The following is a 17,640-nucleotide window of genomic DNA, read 5'->3' as shown; positions in this document are numbered from 1 at the left end:
CAGATTCATTAAAGTCATCATTTAGTCCAAAGCTCTTCAGAATTTTCCCACAAAAATAAGAGTGTATGTGTAAAAATGTTTTTGCTGTACACAGAATTGAAATTTAAATTATATAAAAAAAACTATTTTTCAGAGTGATTTTTTTTTTTTCTAGATGCTTCAAAATTATTTAAAAGTTAAATCCAATCCATTGGGAACTTTTGGGGTTTAGCTGTTGAAAAATAGTTATTTGCTAACAGTTCTGAAGCTCTTGGACCAATCATACAATCATTTGATGCCATATAAGTGATACCATTTCATTTTGCCTCACCTCTAGCAGTGGCAGTTGTTGGAGTCTTTTAGCACTTTTCTCAGCGTAAAATAAATAGAAATTCTGTATATATACACATACATGCCCACATACATTGTATGTGTGTTTATGTGTCTGTGTGTGTATATATATACACGCACATATGGGTTCTTAACAGGCTCTTTCAATGTGTGAGGTAAATGATGTTTCCTTGATGTGAAGTTGGCCGGAGCTAATAGTTCCTACAGCTCGAACAGCAGAACGAAGCCATTTTCATTGATCCATAGATTCAGTATCGGTCTTGCACACATTAATAGTACTTGTCAGTCATTTTAGGCATAGGATGATGGACAAGCCACAGCTATTTCTATCACTGTAATAAATATTTTGAGGTGTCAGGTGTGGATCCTGAGGGGAGGAAGCTCAACTCAGAGGAGCTGAGGAATGATGCTGTGGTCAAGTAGGGATCATTTGGGGGAAACAGTGTGACTAATCTTCTCCAGGTAAGTCTTTGAAGTCATTGCAATCACATACTTTAAGAGAACAGTTATTTAAAAATAAATAAATAACAGTTTCTCTGTAGGTTCAAAAGCATGGTCTATTGGATTATATGATCATTACCTACTTCCAGTTCCAGAACAGGACAAAAATATGAAGGCAAAATAAAAATACTGCACATTTTTTTCAGGTTGACTGTGTTTCTTTAGAGTAAGCATTTGACATTCAGATGCTGGGGAGACAGGTAAGAAAGGAGCAAATAGCTATGGTGCTGAAAGACCTCATTCCTAAACCAGCTTCTGAGCACACTTGCTGTCTTTTTAAAAAATAATAATAAAATTTTGAGTAAAATTGTTCATGGTGCATAAAGTTGAGCCTTGCATCATGTTAGCATGGGTTCAGTCATAATGTGTGAAGTATTTAAAATCAGATCTGTTTCAGCTGAAACTGAAGAGGGCGGGGTGATTATGAAATATCTGGATGGTGTATTCGTCTTAGCAGCACAGATTATGAAAATTTGGTACTTGGAGCAAGTTGCTGCTGGGACATCTTTTTGTGTTGTGCTCTGACGAGGTGGCCTCTTTGCTAATGTGAGCAGTCAGAGCTCCATGGCAGTCAGTGGGGTGGTTGGTTCCAATTTACATGAGCAGAGTATGTTTAACCCTAAAGAACAGAAAAAATCTTGCTTTCTGCCAATATCCTGTGAGGATGAGGGAAATGTATGGGTCAGGATGCTTCTTTTGCATAAAGTGTTAATGCTTTTGTAAACAACAAAAATAAACGTTACTTTTTTCATGCTGTTTTGAGTTTGGTTTTATGCATCCCATGGAATGTCCCATCTTTGAATTACTTGCTCATTTACAACGTCGCTCAGGTTGTGTTGGTGTAGTCTCTCACATAGCCCAAAACTTTCAGACATTTTTCTGGTATGTCCTCCTAGTTTCAGGTTTGGGGGACTTTGTAATTTTGGGTATTGCCCCCAAATCAGTGTAGTGGCTTTGAAGTACCCTTGCAGGACTAACTGAATACAGGACGTCTGATTAGCCTACAAGTCTTCTGGAATATATTCTGGCTGTAGAGTGCATATATCTGCATCAGCTTTGGTCTATATGCCATCTCCAGTTTGGGAGAAACGAAGTTATGGCTGGAAAGGACCTCGACTGCTCTCCCAGCACAACGCATCGCTGGGGCTCCTTTGGATACACAGGAGAGGAGGGAGGGAAGGGTCAGCAAAGCGCAAGGCAGATGTAATGCCTGAATATAGTGGTTCTGGCTGTGAAACCTCAGCCAGTCTTCCATCTCCTGTTATAAGAAGGTGGTGGTAAGTGAAGCTGCAGCCTGCATTTAAGGCTACTGATCTGTTGGTCTCGGAAGTATTGACACTTAGGGACACAACAAAGCCACGTGGTTTAGCTTTTGCTGGACACCGCATTGTGTTAATGCCATGTCTCTTCTCATCCCAGGGAACCTCAAGTGCTTTTGACTGGAGGTGGAATTCACAATTATGTATTGCTGTGTACAATGTTCCTTCATAGCCAGTCCATAAACTACCACCTCTGTAATCAAGCTTATAGCGAGTTGCACCCACGTTGCGCTCCTAGCACCCAAGTGCAAACAGACACTGCATGTCAGGTAGTAGAGGAGCAAGTCTGCCACCATAGCAAGATGTGGTGTGGTCAATTGTTCTTTACATCATTTGCAACTGTTGCTTCAATTCTGTGCTGGCATCCTCCCAGCAAATGTACAAAGCGTACAGAGCAGGACTTGCTCATCAGATGATTAACGTGCTGGCGGTAGGCGCTCTGCCCAGGCATCTTTTCCATGATACTTGTTCCGTACCAGTAATTGAAAATAAGCATGTGTGATTAAGTTAGATTCATCAGGTGATTCAATAGGATAGACTGGACCTTTCGTTTTTCATGTTAGGCTTTCTTTACTGTGTCATTTGCTTCTTTCAGGAAATTTGGGTTTAGGGGAAGGGCTTTATTGCTTGCTTGCTCAGCTCCAGTCATCGGCGCCATCACAACAGACGCTGGGTGAGCACATGCTGGAGATTTAAATGCCAATGAGGTATTTACTCCAAGGCAGGACTCTCTCTATGGACTAATGCCTTTCCACATCTTTTTAGGCTTAAGATTTCAAATAGCCTAGTGAACACGCACACACACACACACTCCTCTGGTACTTGCATGGTGCGGCATCCCATTTTACTTGATGACCAAGTTGCTTATTGATGGGCAAGATCACGGCTGCTTTGACTGCTGCAGTACCTCTTGTACAGAGCCTGGTCAGTGCGTGCTGCCCTCGTGGTTTTAAAACACTGCCACCAATTACTGACCGATAGAGAGGATATTTGAGGTAAGAAGCTATTTACCTTTCAATACAAGCCGGTATGGATTCACTGCTGCCTGCCAAATCCCTATCAGATAGGTTTCAGTCTGCTAAATGAGAAGAAATCTTTGGTTCTTTAAGTGATTCAAAGATAAATGCTGCCTGTCCTTACCTTTAGATTGAGAACTGCTGTCTGTGATGTTATCCTTGTACATTTATTTCATCAGCAAACTGCTTTTATGCTGGTATTCTTTGGAGTATATTTGTAAGAGAAAACTTAACAAATACAAGAACTAACTTGGGACAAAGCCTAGGGGATGTGGAGTGGTGGCTCCTCTGATCTTTGACCTTGCCTCTAGGTACTGGAGGAGTATGGTGACTACTGTCTAGCTCTTACTGCTACGTATTTATTATTTATGGATGCTGTAACAGTATGCAAGTAGTGTACTTGTTCATAAGTACATTCTGAAGTACTTTAAAAAAAATGCTCTCTTAAATTACAATAAAAAATAAAAATAAGGGACTGCAATCTTTAACCACAAATGCTTGTGTTGGAAGTCATGACAAATGATAAATATTACTCTGGATTCTCTGATCAATAGTATTTTCAGAACTTCTGAAGACCTTAAAACAACACAAAGCTCTGAGAAGTTGAAAATTGCAGTGTAACTGCTGAAGAACAGTTTTGCAGAGCTCCTGTTATGGCTTGCTTGCTTTTCTATAAATGTCTTGAGTTACTCCAAAGTGGGGTGTACTTCACAGAAAGACTGTGTGATAGTTGCAAGTGAGTAAAATGTTACAATAGGTTCCAGGGTGTTGTATAGCCAAGGGATTCAAGTCCACAGCCTCACTTCATGCACTGCCTCCATCACTTGGGTGAGGGGAGCAGCACCTGGGTCCATCCAGCCCACTAGGAAGCCTGGTTTCTGCACATTTGGCAGAAGGGACAGCAGGAATCTTTGGGCCAAAGAGGAAATTCTGGCAGTTCTGCATTCTCTCAAGACACCAACTTTGGCAGGGGGTGTTTGAATATTTTCCACTGGCAACTTAAGAGAGTTTGAAGAAAATGAGGTTCTGGATTCAGTACTTGTGAAGTTTTTGTTTTTTTTTTTTTTTCTTTTTTTTTCTTCCAGTTCTTGGTTGCTTACATAAACCAAGAGTGTTGGAAATATTCCAGTTAAACAAACAAACAAAAAAATCCTCTCGTTGGATTTCTTCAGAAAACGAGGCTTTATGTAGCAGGTAGTTGCTGTACTGAAAGCTTCCCTTTTCCCCCCTTAGCTGTCTTGAACAACTGTGCATGCCTCTGTGCTGCTGCTGCGTGATTCTCTCACTGAATGAAGAATGCTGCATGTATTCAGGAAATAATTTCCTGCTGTGAGATGTCACTGGGGCATTTGAATTGATTTATCTTACAGTCTGACATGCCTAATAGCAGCCTAATAACTCTTAGCAGGCTCAGCAGTGGCAGTGCTTCACATATAATGCTCTCAAAGCATCGCTGCAAAACTGGATGTTCTGGTTACAGTAAGATGTGGAAGTTGTTTTCAGTATGCTGAAAGGATTAGCTCTCATTAACTTTTTCCTCCAGCTTAATAATAAAAATACAAGGAGAAACTCCGGTTTTGTATTTTATGATACATACAATGTGTACTGTGCACTCCTAACCAGAGCTTGTGGCTGTGAGAGATGGAGAATTTACTGTTATAAAATAACTTTGTTAGGTTTTATACTGAGCTATTCTTTTCTGTGACCAGAGTTTAATAATAAATAAATTAAAAAAAAATAAAAGGATTTTTATATAAATCTGGCTTTTGTTTTTTATTTCAAATTCAGGTAAGAAGTACAAATATTTTCTTGCACAAACAACAGTTTTTTCTAGGCACATTTTCCCTTAGTTCAGTGAGAATTTTCACTAGCTAAGGACACTCCCTGGTGTTACAGAGTCCTTAACAGTTCACTTACTGTGTAGACCTCACTTTGCACTTAGAAATTCAGAGAAGAATAGAAAAATCAGAGCTGAAAGCTTTTATTTTTTCTATACATATATATATATTTTTAAAGACTTTGCAATAATGGTGTAATCACTTCAGTAAGACCCCAGGACACCTGACGGCAGTGTATTCTGAACTTGTGCAGTGTTGGCTGTGGCAGATTCCTTACAAAGCAGGTTTTTGCTCAGTGCTGCAATGACTGCAAAGATTTTTATTTTATTTCTTGATTTCTACCATTTTATTAAATATGGTTTTGATAAGGGCTCAGATAGGAGATTGTATGTGCATGACTTGCAGCTCAGACTCTCTTCAGTGGCTGTGGCTGCGCCAGACCTGCAGAATACAACTGCGGTACAGCAAGAAGAAGCAGTCGGCATAAATCATCTGTCTCACAGGTCTCCAGCTCTTCTGGATCTGGAAGGCCTCATCTAAAGCCCACTGAGTGCTGGAGAGGTGCTGATGTATGCATCACTTGCACTGTCAGTAACTGAACCATTTGGACAACAGTTTGAATGCTAAATGATGCAAGCCTGTATTTTTTATATTTAGACTCACATTACCTTGCAACAGCAGGGTTAGATCATTTTTAGCACCTACTTCAGACAATTTCTCATCCTCTCAACACCTTGAGTCCTTGGCTTTTTGAGCGTGTGCTCTGTCCATCAGCTACCAGGGAGCAGCACTGGGATCTCGACTTTCATTGCAAATATCAACATGTCATTGCTCAATACGCATTAAATAAAAGGAATTTGTTTACTTACTTGTAAGGTGTTCTGTCCGGTATTTTAGCAGCTGTCTGGGGCCTGTGTAGGTATTTTAATCTGCTGAAAATATTGCTTCTATTTTCTTCACATCATATCTTGATGCATACTAACCATGGAGGGCAGGAGCTTGTGCTGAGTTGTGAACAGATGCACAAAGCAAGGATGCTGAAAATAATGCATTGGTTTGGCCTGATAGATGACTTAGGGCTCTGATCTCGATTTAAATTTTGGTGTAGTAATTCTGGCAGCACAGCACCTTGAGGCAATGGGATTCTTATTTTGTTTGTTAGGAGGCACAACAGGCACAGTGTTGCACAGTGCCTTCCCTGCTGAGAAAAGCTCCGTTTGTAAGCAGAGTGCTCGACACAAAAGTTACCTGGCAAAATTTATGCCCTGATAAGCAGTGCATTCTGGATCTGAATTCAGGATTAAACACAGCTCTTTCCTGTGGCCAAAGTTCTTGATTTAAAAGGTAATAATCACAAAAAGCAAAATATCGTTACACTCAACACAACTGTGTCATCTCTTTCTTCAGTATTGAGGAACAAGGTAAGTCCCTGAACTGTGCTCACTGAGCTTGGTACTTACTGTTTTCTTTGTGCCCTCTGCTATTTTAGTAGCAGAAGTGGCCAAATTAAGAAATCTCTTTATTATTGCTCACTAATACTCTTTATTCTAAAAAAAACCAGTGTCTCGGGTTTTAAAGCCCCAGATGGCACTTGTTTCTCTTTATTGTTTAGATAAAATACCCAGCAGAGTTGTCATTGCGTCCAGCAGAAGGTAAAAGAATTAAACATCATAAAAGTCTTTGACCTTGACCCACTTATAAAATGATGACATTCTCACCACTGGTCTCATCCTTAGGTCTAGCTACTTTTGGTCTTATTGGAATGACTGAACAACAATTTAAATAAGTAAATAAATAAAAATAGCAGGTACTGAATTTCCATTATGGGTGATTTCATAGGGAAAGAGAAAATCCCAACAGCTGGAGACTCAGTTGACTTGCAAAATATTTTCTAGGTGGCAGGTTTTGTACAGTCTGTGAACTATTAACAGATTACACCATGTGGGGACAGACACGTCTTAGTGGAGGTACACCCAGCTTGATGATGAATATCACTGCAGTGTTTTCTTAGGAAAATTTGGAGCCTTTCCCAACTGCTGGTGTTTTCTAAGGAAGAGCTAAATAATGTTCTGGCATCAACAGACAGGGCGTTTCTGCAGTTCCACCTCCTTGGCTTTAAAAATTTAACTGATGGGCAGCCTTAGAGTGACTTTTCTAGTGCCCACCTATCACGAAAAGCTTCTCTACATCAGTCGAAGACCTCTTTCAAGTGTTTGGTTTAGTTTGTTGTTTTGTTTTTCTTTGTTTTTACCTTAAGAGAAAGAAGACTGAAAGACAAGCCCTATAGTTTATCTGGGGTGGCTATCGTGCTGTGTAGTAGCAGGAGCTGTGCGTGTTTTCCAGCAGCTACAGGCAAGGATGAGCGGACTGAACAAGTTTTGAGCAGACACCCTCTCTGCAGCGTAGTGTCATGTCTTAACAATAGCGTTATCCCTCTTGGCAGCTCTATAAAGTGAGGAGATTTATTAAACAATAAAAAGTGGGGTAGATAATTTGTGTTAGCTCTTCATTAAATTTTATTATAATTTAAAAAAAAAACACCAACCATTTACAAAGTGGTTGAAATACTCGGTGTGCAACCAGAAATAAGACTTGCAAGGACTTGGGTGGCGATGACTCTGCCTTTTGATCTTGTTCCTTCTGCAGCCACAGAGAACAAACCCAGCACAGCATACCTGTGAAGCTCCATGGCTTGCACTGTTAAGGCTTTTGCAGTTTCTGCTCTTCAACAAGAGACCTAATCACTTTCTGCAGCATGAAACAGGAATGTAACTGATTGAAAACCCCAAAGCCCACCATCTTGTTCATTATTAATAAAATCTTACAGGAAAAAGAAGAAAAAGAAAAAAAAAAAAGCTTTTTTAATTTGGGATGTAATTAGGTTGCATCATAAAAGTTTCTTGGTAAGCTTCTTCTAACAAACAGCTGAAGAGCAGTCGTGGAAATATTCAGAACTGCATGAAATAGAGCTAAAATGATTTTGCCCAAAAAGCTTTTAATTTACACTGCAGTTGGGTTGACCTTAAAATGAGAAGTGTTTACTTTCTTTATGTGTATCTATATATACACACCCAGACACTCACATTCTTGAAACTATTACATTGCACTTGTTTTGCCAATCCTTTTGTTTTGAAACATACCACACTTTAGGGTGCATATATACAGGCTATTTTATGTATTTCTGATGTTAAAATGAACTTAATCTGCTGCTGTGTTGTTCCCGCATTGTTCTGCAGCTCCTGCGTTGTACAGAAACCAAAATCTTCCTGGTCTTACCAAGGAGCATTTCCAGATACATCACTTTAGTTATTGGTGTGTAGGCTGTGAAGCCTTTGTTGGCCACACAAGGATGACTCCTTGTTAGCTTTGACCATCTCTAAGCCGTGCGAGGGAAATGTTTATACTGATGTGTGACTTCAAGGCACGTCAAGTCCGGCACTGGCCATCAGCTGTTTTTACAGGGGGGTTGCTTACTTGATTCCCACATCCCAGCCTCATCCTCCACTCGCTCCCATTGCTTATGGAAGGGCTTGGCCAACCTGCAGGAAGACCTGCCAAAGCATCACCGAGCGACGAGGAAACACAAACAGATCTGGTCTTGGTGTCACACAGGTTCCCTCTGGAGAGCATCGTGCAACCCAGGCCGGCCCCTCACCTGCTGACAGATGAGCCTTATCTCCTCCACCATCCTTCCCATGTTCTAATTTTGCGTTGCTCCGCTGGTGACTCAGTCTATTAAATGGGCGTCGTATTTTATTACAAACCTGAGCTGATTAATTACATGCTGTTAGGCAAAAAAATGCAGGGCAGATGTGGAGGGGGGAGTGACGCAATGGAAGTACAAACAGAAAAGTTGTCACTTCTGGAAAGAGAGGAAAAGGAATGAAAGAGCCGTGACGTGAACTTAACCAGCAGAGCAGCTTCGCTGAATGCATCGGTGGCTTGAGGCGTCTGTGCTAACTTGAAAAAAAAAAAAAAAAAAGGTAATGCTTTTTGGAGAAGAGCCTAAAGGTTCTCCAAAGGGTGAGTGACTGATTTGGCAGCAGGGAAGCAGCGTGGGAAGGCAGAGGGCATGGAAGATAGGTGCTTCTGCAGCTCCCTGCATGGCCACGAAATGGGTGCCTACACCTGGAGGTCCTCCACGGCCAGGGTGGTAAATCTGCAGCCTGCCTTGGGAGCAGCGCTAAATCTTTGCATCCTAACTGGAAAACAGCAAAAGCGCCCGGGAAACTGACAGCTTGCCGAGGGCTGGGCGTCTCACCTCTCGCCCGTGGGGAGGGAGGACGTGACTCCAGCCCTCCACAGGGAGAAGGCACCAGGAAAAGCCAGCCCGAGCGCGATGAGTAACGCCCGGGAGGAGGGCGATGTCCCGCTGCCAGCCTGACTGCTCGGGACATGGGGTGCCAACGCCTCTCTTTCGAAAGAAGGCTCCACAGATGCCCCCCACCCTCACCAAATAGCCCTTTTAAAGCTGTGGATCCAAGGCAAAGAGCGAGCGATACGCTATTAACAAGTCCGGCATGTCAGTAGACGAGAACGTGAGTCACTCGAGCAGCCTTTTGCAAAAGAAGGCGGCATGTATCTCATGAAAACGACCTTGGGTGGTAGCTCACTCTCTTTGAAGTGTTGGCTAAGCCAAAAATTTTTTTTTCAATTAATTAATTTATTTTTACTATAGTTGTTTGTGCTTGAGATCATGCAGAAATGAACATTTCTGCTTGTTCCATAAAGCAGACGGCCTGTCCATCACTGCAGCCGGCACATCCCTGTTAGTTGATGCCACGGGAAACTCGATGAAGTCTGTTGAGTAAGCAAAGGCGAAAAAAGTCCTCTGATCCACCAGAACCAGGGACTTGCTTGCTCTCTGGAGAGGCCATGCAAGAATCCTATAGTGTAGATAAATACTCCTAGAAGGTGTCTGAAAAGCCATGGCTATGTGTGAATTGGCTCACTAGGAAACCACATTCAGCATTTGCTGACGGTTAGGAAAAGTCTTCCTGCAGTCCCACGCTGTCTTGTAGGTGTCTCCGAGCCCTGGCCAAAAACCATCCAGAAATGATCCAGCTTTTGAACGCATCATTAGTAAACCGAGGTGACTCATCACTTTTAAAATAGCAGTATTATCAGTTCTTACTTCACCGGGGAGCTCAAGATCCTTTGTATCAAAGGGGCTAAGAAGGAAAGTCATCAGGCTACTCCTTGAGCAGTAGCACTGCAGCACGGCATTAATGGAGAAGCTTCTAAGCAGCTAGAAAATCCTCGGATTAGGGAATATAAGACTAAAACTGGTCACACACTTTCTGCAGACTTTTACTTTGGGAAATTAAATCTGTTCCTTGCAAGAGTAACTTCTATCACATATCCTCTCTCGCACCCATCTTTCAGCATTTTCTTTTTAAGTCCCTGTGTTTTCTAAGGTGAAACTTGCCCGTGCGCCCTGCCGTGGGAGCAAGAGCAGCACCCTGACTCGGGACAGGGGAGAGCAAGCCGTGGCACCACCCAGCTGGGCTTTTGCAACAAAGGAAAAAAAAAACACATTTTTTTTGCAATAATATAATTATGTCTTGTATCTCATCCTGTAGCCCATTCTAGCTTCTTTTTCATACTTCCACCTATCTTCCCACTTAACATACCTAATTTTTGCACAGGGTCAGGGACGACTTGGCTCGAGAGGTCCTTCTGGAGCCTTCTGCTCAGATCGGGGCCGATTCCAAATGAAAGCAAAGCTCCTCAGATAACCCCTACCCATTTCTGAAGATGTGTCCTCACCTAATGCTCACCCCTGGGAAGCCTGGGCAAAGCAGGGACAGGGCCGGGGAGGCAGGAGGTGTGCCAGCTCCTGTTAGACAGGGCAGGCTGTGGAGGAGCAGAGGTAGGAGGTTACACAGAGGATCTGGGGCTCAACTGGCCCTTCTTGTACCTATAAGGTATATTCAGTGTTGAATCATGATGGACAGTGAGCGGCTGGCAGGAAATATTGGTGATTCCCAGTGAAAACAAAACCACTGTGTGATTCAGAAACTGAAGCTTCAGAGGTGACCAACGATTGGCATAAGAATAACGTCAGAGGTCCAGCCTCAGAAACCACAGCCAAAACCTCCCTAAGAAAAGACATCATTAAAAAGGGAGGTGAACCAGTGATATATGACCAGGAGGGATCCAGAAACCTCTTAAACTATCAGAGGCACTGTATCATTACTAAATATCCAGCAGGCCACCAAGTCCTGTACTCCAGGAGAGAAATGAGAATTTGCAAAAGGGCAAAATCTGATGGACTTCCCCGAAAATCAGTGGGCAGCAGCCACAGGAACACCCTATGAAGGAGACGGAGGAGAAGAGGTAAAGAAAGGTAAATGTTTAAATGTTTCTGTAATATATTTAGAAAGAAGCAGAATGGTATATTCGATTCAAGCAAAATGAGAGAAAAATCATATATGTGACATAATAGAAATTTTTAGTGAAGATATTAAAACTATTTATCACATAAGCATGTTTAATTCTTGCTACATACTCAGGAGATCTGGAAGGTCTGCCTAGGAGATAATCGGCCCACTTATCTTCATTGAGAATACATCCAGGTGTACAAGGAAAATTCTTGAAGCCTTACAGAGTATTAACACCAGGCCACTGTTAAAAGGGCATAAAGATGAGCCTGGTAATTGTGAGACGTGTAGTCTGACATCAACCCGAGGCAAAATGATGAGACTGCTGATAGGGGGATTCGGCTCATAAATGGCAGGAACAGAAACGGATGCTGCTCGATGGGATGGAGAGGAGCAAGGCATGGGATTCTTGACTGCAGGTCTGCACTCGGTGTAGACAGATATTGGTTCTTCCACAAATCTGCTGGCTCAGCACCATGCAACACTTCAGCAAAAACATTATCGGTGAGGCGTGTCAGAGACGGCTGCCTTAACGGGCCGGCGGCTGGCAGAGCTGAAGAAGTGGCTGTGTCAGGAGGGGTATCACTGGTGCAAGGCCCCTCCTCGGGTGGCTGCTAGTCCCTGCTGGTCGCTGTTTCCTTCTGTGGCCTGGGAGAAAATCTGGAATCGCTGCTGGCCCCGACGTCTGGGTGCTGGCAGTGCCACAGGGGCTACCCTGTGCTGCACACAGCTAGGCCCATCCACCAGGCTAGCGGCACCTCAGCAGCATCGTAATTAAGGAAGGGCAGAAAGCACTGGATGGGCAGAGGAGGATGGGAAGGGTGAGTAACAACGGAGGGAGAACCAAGGTCAGAGAAGGAGGAGGACGCTGGAAGGAAGAGGCATGTTGGGTGCTGCAGATACCCACTGCAGACTGTGTGTGTGCCCAGGGTTTTCCTGAAGGACGGCGTCCTGTGGGAGGGACCCCGCGTGGAGCAGGGGCAGAGAGGGACCAAGAAGGAGCGGCTTAGACGAAGCATCAGGGATTGACCGCAGCCCCCATTCCCTGTTCCCCTGCGCTGCTCTGGGGGAAGATGAAGAGCACTTGGGAGTGAAGCTGAGTCTGGAAAACGGGGAAAGGAAAGTTGACGTTTTAATGTTTTAATGTCACTTCCTAAATCTATTTTAGGTGGTAAGAAATTATTTTTCCCCAGGTCAAGTCGGTTTTGCCTCTGATGGTGACTGGTAAGTTACCTTATCGCCCTGTCTTTCTCTTGACACAAGTGTTTTTTCATCCCGTTTTCACCCCCTGTCTTGCTGAGGAGGGGAAGCAAGGGAGCGGCTGGGAGGGAGCTGGGCTGTTTGTGAAGGCTCCCACGTACAGTTTGTGGGAGGCAAAGAGCTTGAATGCATTAGCTAATAAGAAAAAGAGGTGATTAATAACACCAATTTATAAAGAGTGAGGAGGATGTGTCCCTGCTCCTCCCAGGTGCCATAATTTCCAGCCTGTCCTTGGCAACTGTAAGTCAAGGGCCCAGTGCCAGCCCAAGCTACTCCAAAACCTGAAGATGGATGCTAGTGGCAGACTGATCTTGCCTTACAGGTATTTTCCCCTTGTGTGTTACCATATCTACCAGTTCAAAAAACAAGCAGTTTCTCTCTAAGTATTGATTTTTAATCTTGTTTGCCCTTCATATTTGATTTCACTAAAGAGAAGGAGCTCTTGTCTTTGCAACTTTTAGTATGCGCTGTACTTACTGTAATCCATCCCCTGTGTATCTTAACTATAAATACAAGGTTTTCCAGAGAGCTGCTGCTAACTCTCGAGAGACCAATAAAGGGCTGAGATATATTTTCCAAAAATATCCACTAGAGGGTACTCAATGACCTTCCAGTGAAGGGAGGTTTGTATTCCAGCGGCTGCAGGAGGAGAGCCGAAAGAAAATGTCACTGACAGTTGCATTAACAATAGCAGGGAACAAACAGCACGGTACCCGCAGGCAGGATCTGAGGTGACAGAAGCGTTGGACTATCTCAAATCCAGCACGAACATCTCTGTACCACCTCTCCAAGCCGACAGATGGAAACGGGACAATTTATATTCCCGGTGGGTTTTGGTGGCCCCTTCCCCAGAGCAGGAGCTGGCATCCAGTCCCGCTGCATGTCAGGGCTGGCCGGGGTTGGGGCCCCAAGTCATTCATGACAGACAGTACACCACTGTTTTTTTCCCCCCTTTTTTTCCCACTTTCACTGTCTGACCTTCAAGAGGAGAAGCTTTGGGGGTGACCTCAGTGCCAGCAGGTTTGACACAGCTAAGGTTTTCTAAAAACATGCATTTTTTATACTGCTGGCCATTGAGACGGTTGATATTGGAGTATAAGCAACCCTCTCATAAAACAACAGTGATCACTGTTCCATGGGCAATCTATTTTTATTGTGCTAATCATTCGTGATTATTTTAAATGGGCGGCTGATGAATGTCCTTTGTAGGCAGCTTAGAAAATGAGGTGATTTTAACATGCAGCTAAGTCACATACATCCACGGAGGCTTTATAAACCTGAAGAATTCCCTAGTCATGAATTTCTGTTCATATTATTATTCCAGGCTTTTATTTCCCCATTAAATGCTACAAAGGGCATGTAAAATGCTAGGAATGGTCTCGAAAAAGCTGTCCCTGAAAGGATATGCCATTCATCTTTTGCCTTCTACTTTCAAAAAATCAATAATAAGCATCTTATTTCAGGGTTGAAAGAGAAGATTTTTACTATCCAGCAGGACATCTGAGTTATTGACCTTGAACGCTAATCAGTATGTTTGAATGTTCTCACCAGGTTTAGAGCCGAAGCTACAAAAAAACTAATTAAATCAGCAGGGGGCACAATTTCTTCAAAATATCACAGGATTATCGGAGCCGTGTGCTGGGTTTTCTTTCTGTTACACAGCTCAGGGCTGCTCACCAATACTGTTTTTAAAGATCTAATGGCATTTTTCTCACTTAACCTGTTCTGTCCAATGCCTTGAAGTCAGGTCTCATGTTAGGGTCTGTTGTGGGGTTCCGAACAGCCTTTGGGGCAGTGGTTTGCCACCTGGGCTGACAGGCCCTCCCTGAGTTGGCCCACGATGGGGAAACCTCAGGTGTTATGTGCTGTTCATGGTCCCGCAATGGGACCAGTAGGCCAGGCTTCAGGGCGAGGATGTCACTGTAGCCATCCTGGAGTCCTTTTTTTCTTGTTTCCCTGGATGTCCCCATTTCCCTGGAGTGGCTTGAGCCTTGTTGTCCTAGCCATTAACCCACAGTGTGCAGAAGAAGTGTGTGATCACATCTGCCCAAGACAGAGAACAGTGGGCACCATGACCAAAGGTCCTAGAGGATAGCAGGAAGCTTACTGGCACCCCAAAATCCTTTTTGGCAAGAAGTAAAAAGGAAGCCAAAAGTGAGATAAACACAAACTGGCATGCAACATCTAGGAAAAGAGGTGTCACATTTGGAGACTGCAAGAAGAAAATCTGAGGGTTATTGCAGCAACACAGGAACCGCCACACCACAGGGTGCCCTAGGAAAGACCAGTGGAAGGCCCACCTAGCTCAGAGCCCTGGAGACAGTTGCTCTGTAGGGAAGGTGTATCAAAGAGGGCATGCTGAGGTGTGGTGCTTTTACTCAGCTGAGCAGCAGAGCTCCACCACAACTGCTTTCACACTCCCCCTCCTCAATGGGAAAGGGGAAGAAAATACAATGGAAAGGGCTCAAGGGTTGAGATAAGGGCAGGGAGGTCACTCAATAATTATTGTGATGGGCAAAACAGACTCAGCATAGGGAGATTAGAGAAATTTATTACCTATTACTAACAAACTAGAGCAGTGAGAAACAAAACAAAAACAAACAAGCAAACAAAACTAAAAACACCTTTCCCCCATCCGCCCTCTTCCACCTCCTCCCCCCGAGCAGCGCAGAGGAACAGGAATGGGGGCTGCGGTCAGTCCCTGATGCTTCATCTCCACCACTCCTTCACGGAGTGTCTTTTTAAATATTTTGGGTCACTACCCTCCCATTTGGGTCTAGCTTTGGCTTTCTATCTTGTACCAGATCTCAAACCTTGAAAAGCTCTTTTTTTTTTTTTTTTTTCCCCTAAAAACTTATCTTTAAGTGGTAGGCACTCAAGCAATCCAGCAACACCTGCTGTCCTGGGAGGCACTGGCACTCATACATCACCTGCCTAAAAGAGACCCTGCCTGAAGCTTATTCCTGCTCACAGGTAGGAGTTAACTCCTTGGTGAACCTAAGAGCTTAATGTGGAACTGCTAAATAGAATAAAAAAGCAGATAGGATTACAAGGATTTCCCCTGAAATTTCTCTAGGTCCCTCTCTCCTCTTAATCTCTGGCACCTTACTCAGGCTTTCGGCATAACACATACTGTTGGCTCTGGTAGCCTTTGCAGGCCACCAGGTATCTAGGCACAGCCAAACAGCCATTTCCAGTACATGGGCTATATTGTTGTTGGAGTCTCCTGCAAGGAGTACACCACTGGGGAGAACACATCAGAGGACTGGAGATAATGGTGGCAAAAATAACCAACATTGATTATGAGCACAGACAAGGGAGCACGATAAGTACTTGCTGCTAGAAGATGTGGTGTGGATCTTAAGGAGAGTTCTCAAACCCAAAAATGCTGACATTGAAGATCCTCCAGTAGCTTCTCTGGGAAGGCTTTTTATTTTTTCCATGTTTAGCTTGTTCCAAGTAATGTCCCATTACAAATGTCCTCCTCAAATATTCCTGCAGACTGGGTTCAAAAATACAGGATAAGGAACAGATTTGGTTAAGGGTAACTGGATGTGAAAATAATTTATTCCCTTTCAGTTTGGGATAATGCAGTTTTCCCACTTCTCTAATGCACCAGCTGGGTGAATTCACCATTCCTTCACCAGTTATACCATCTCCTTTTCTTGTTTTTCACCTATAGAACAGGCAGAATAAACGCAGTTGATGTGCTGAAGGTGGCCCTTGGGATGGTGCTCTGAGGTGGGGAGCAGTCAGGTCTGAGTGTCCACAGTGCTATGGAGACAAGACAAAAGATCGGGATTTTTTTTTAATTATTATTATTATTTTTAATATGTTTAGTGTGTTACCTTATGTACCTGATCCAAAAGCTCAAGTTATTTTCATTCTGAATTTTTATTAAAGCTCCACCTCAGGTTCTTGGAAAGTTCAAGATTCCCTTCTGTCATTGATCATTAGAGAAGGGGATTTTCTCCTTGGCATCAATGATAGATCATAGATGTGGGGGCTAGATCCACTATGTTTGCTTTGTCTTGCTATAAAAGGTCCCAGTTAAACCACAACTGAGTAAGTAAATCAAAGTTCAGAGCGCAGCATAACTGCAAACACATGGTTCGTCATGGTTTATAAAACAGCATGTTGGTTATTTTAATAATTCCACAGTGTCTTTTTGTTTCAACCAAATCCCCTGCCCTCACTTCAGCACACTTTCTAGGCCTCTAATTAGGTGCCTTTGATCCAGCCACTAGTAACCTTTCATGTGCACCTGCCCCCTCCCAGCTTTTAGGTACTTCAGAAAACAAACTGGGAACGGGTCTGCTTGGGCTTCACTGCACAAGCACGAGTGACAATACGATATTCCAGCTTCTGCTGAGATGAAACCAGGAGGAGACCTGCACTCTAAAACAGACTTCCCAGAAGATAAGTGCTTTAGCTTTGCTGGTTCCCCAGTGAATATGCAGGTGTGGATTAAAGGCCACCCACCTTCTTCTGCTCTCCAGAATAAATTATGCACCCTGAAGTGGGTGCGTGTTACTATGGCTGCCAGTTGCTGGAAAACCTTGGCTGATGCATTTAAAAAGAGCTATTAAATGCTGAAAATAAAATAAAATAAAATAAAATAAAATAAAATAAAATAAAATAAAATAAAATAAAATAAAATAGGTAAATGATTATTTTCCAGATGAGAAATATTTTACAGCCATATTTAATGAAAAGGCAAAGGTGATAGGATCCAGGCTGCAAATTTCTCTTTGTCGGATCCAACCTCCCCCACCATGCACATGCAAATCTCCTACTGCACACACACATGCTGAAGACTTCCTTGGTTTGGACACACAGGCCTCTGTGTCTCTGAATTCATGCATCTCAACCAGTGGCTATGAAACAAGGACTATGTAGTTGCTCTTGGTAGCTTTTGGCCATTTTCTTGCACCCAGGGCATTGCGGTTTCTTCTCTGAGCTGGTTTCTACCAAAAGCTGAAAGCAGAGCCTT

Source organism: Anser anser (genome assembly GCF_964211835.1).
Source record: "Anser anser genome assembly, chromosome: 3".
In the NCBI taxonomy this organism is placed as follows: Eukaryota; Metazoa; Chordata; class Aves; order Anseriformes; family Anatidae; genus Anser; species Anser anser.
Note: the sequence above shows the minus strand (reverse complement) of the source record.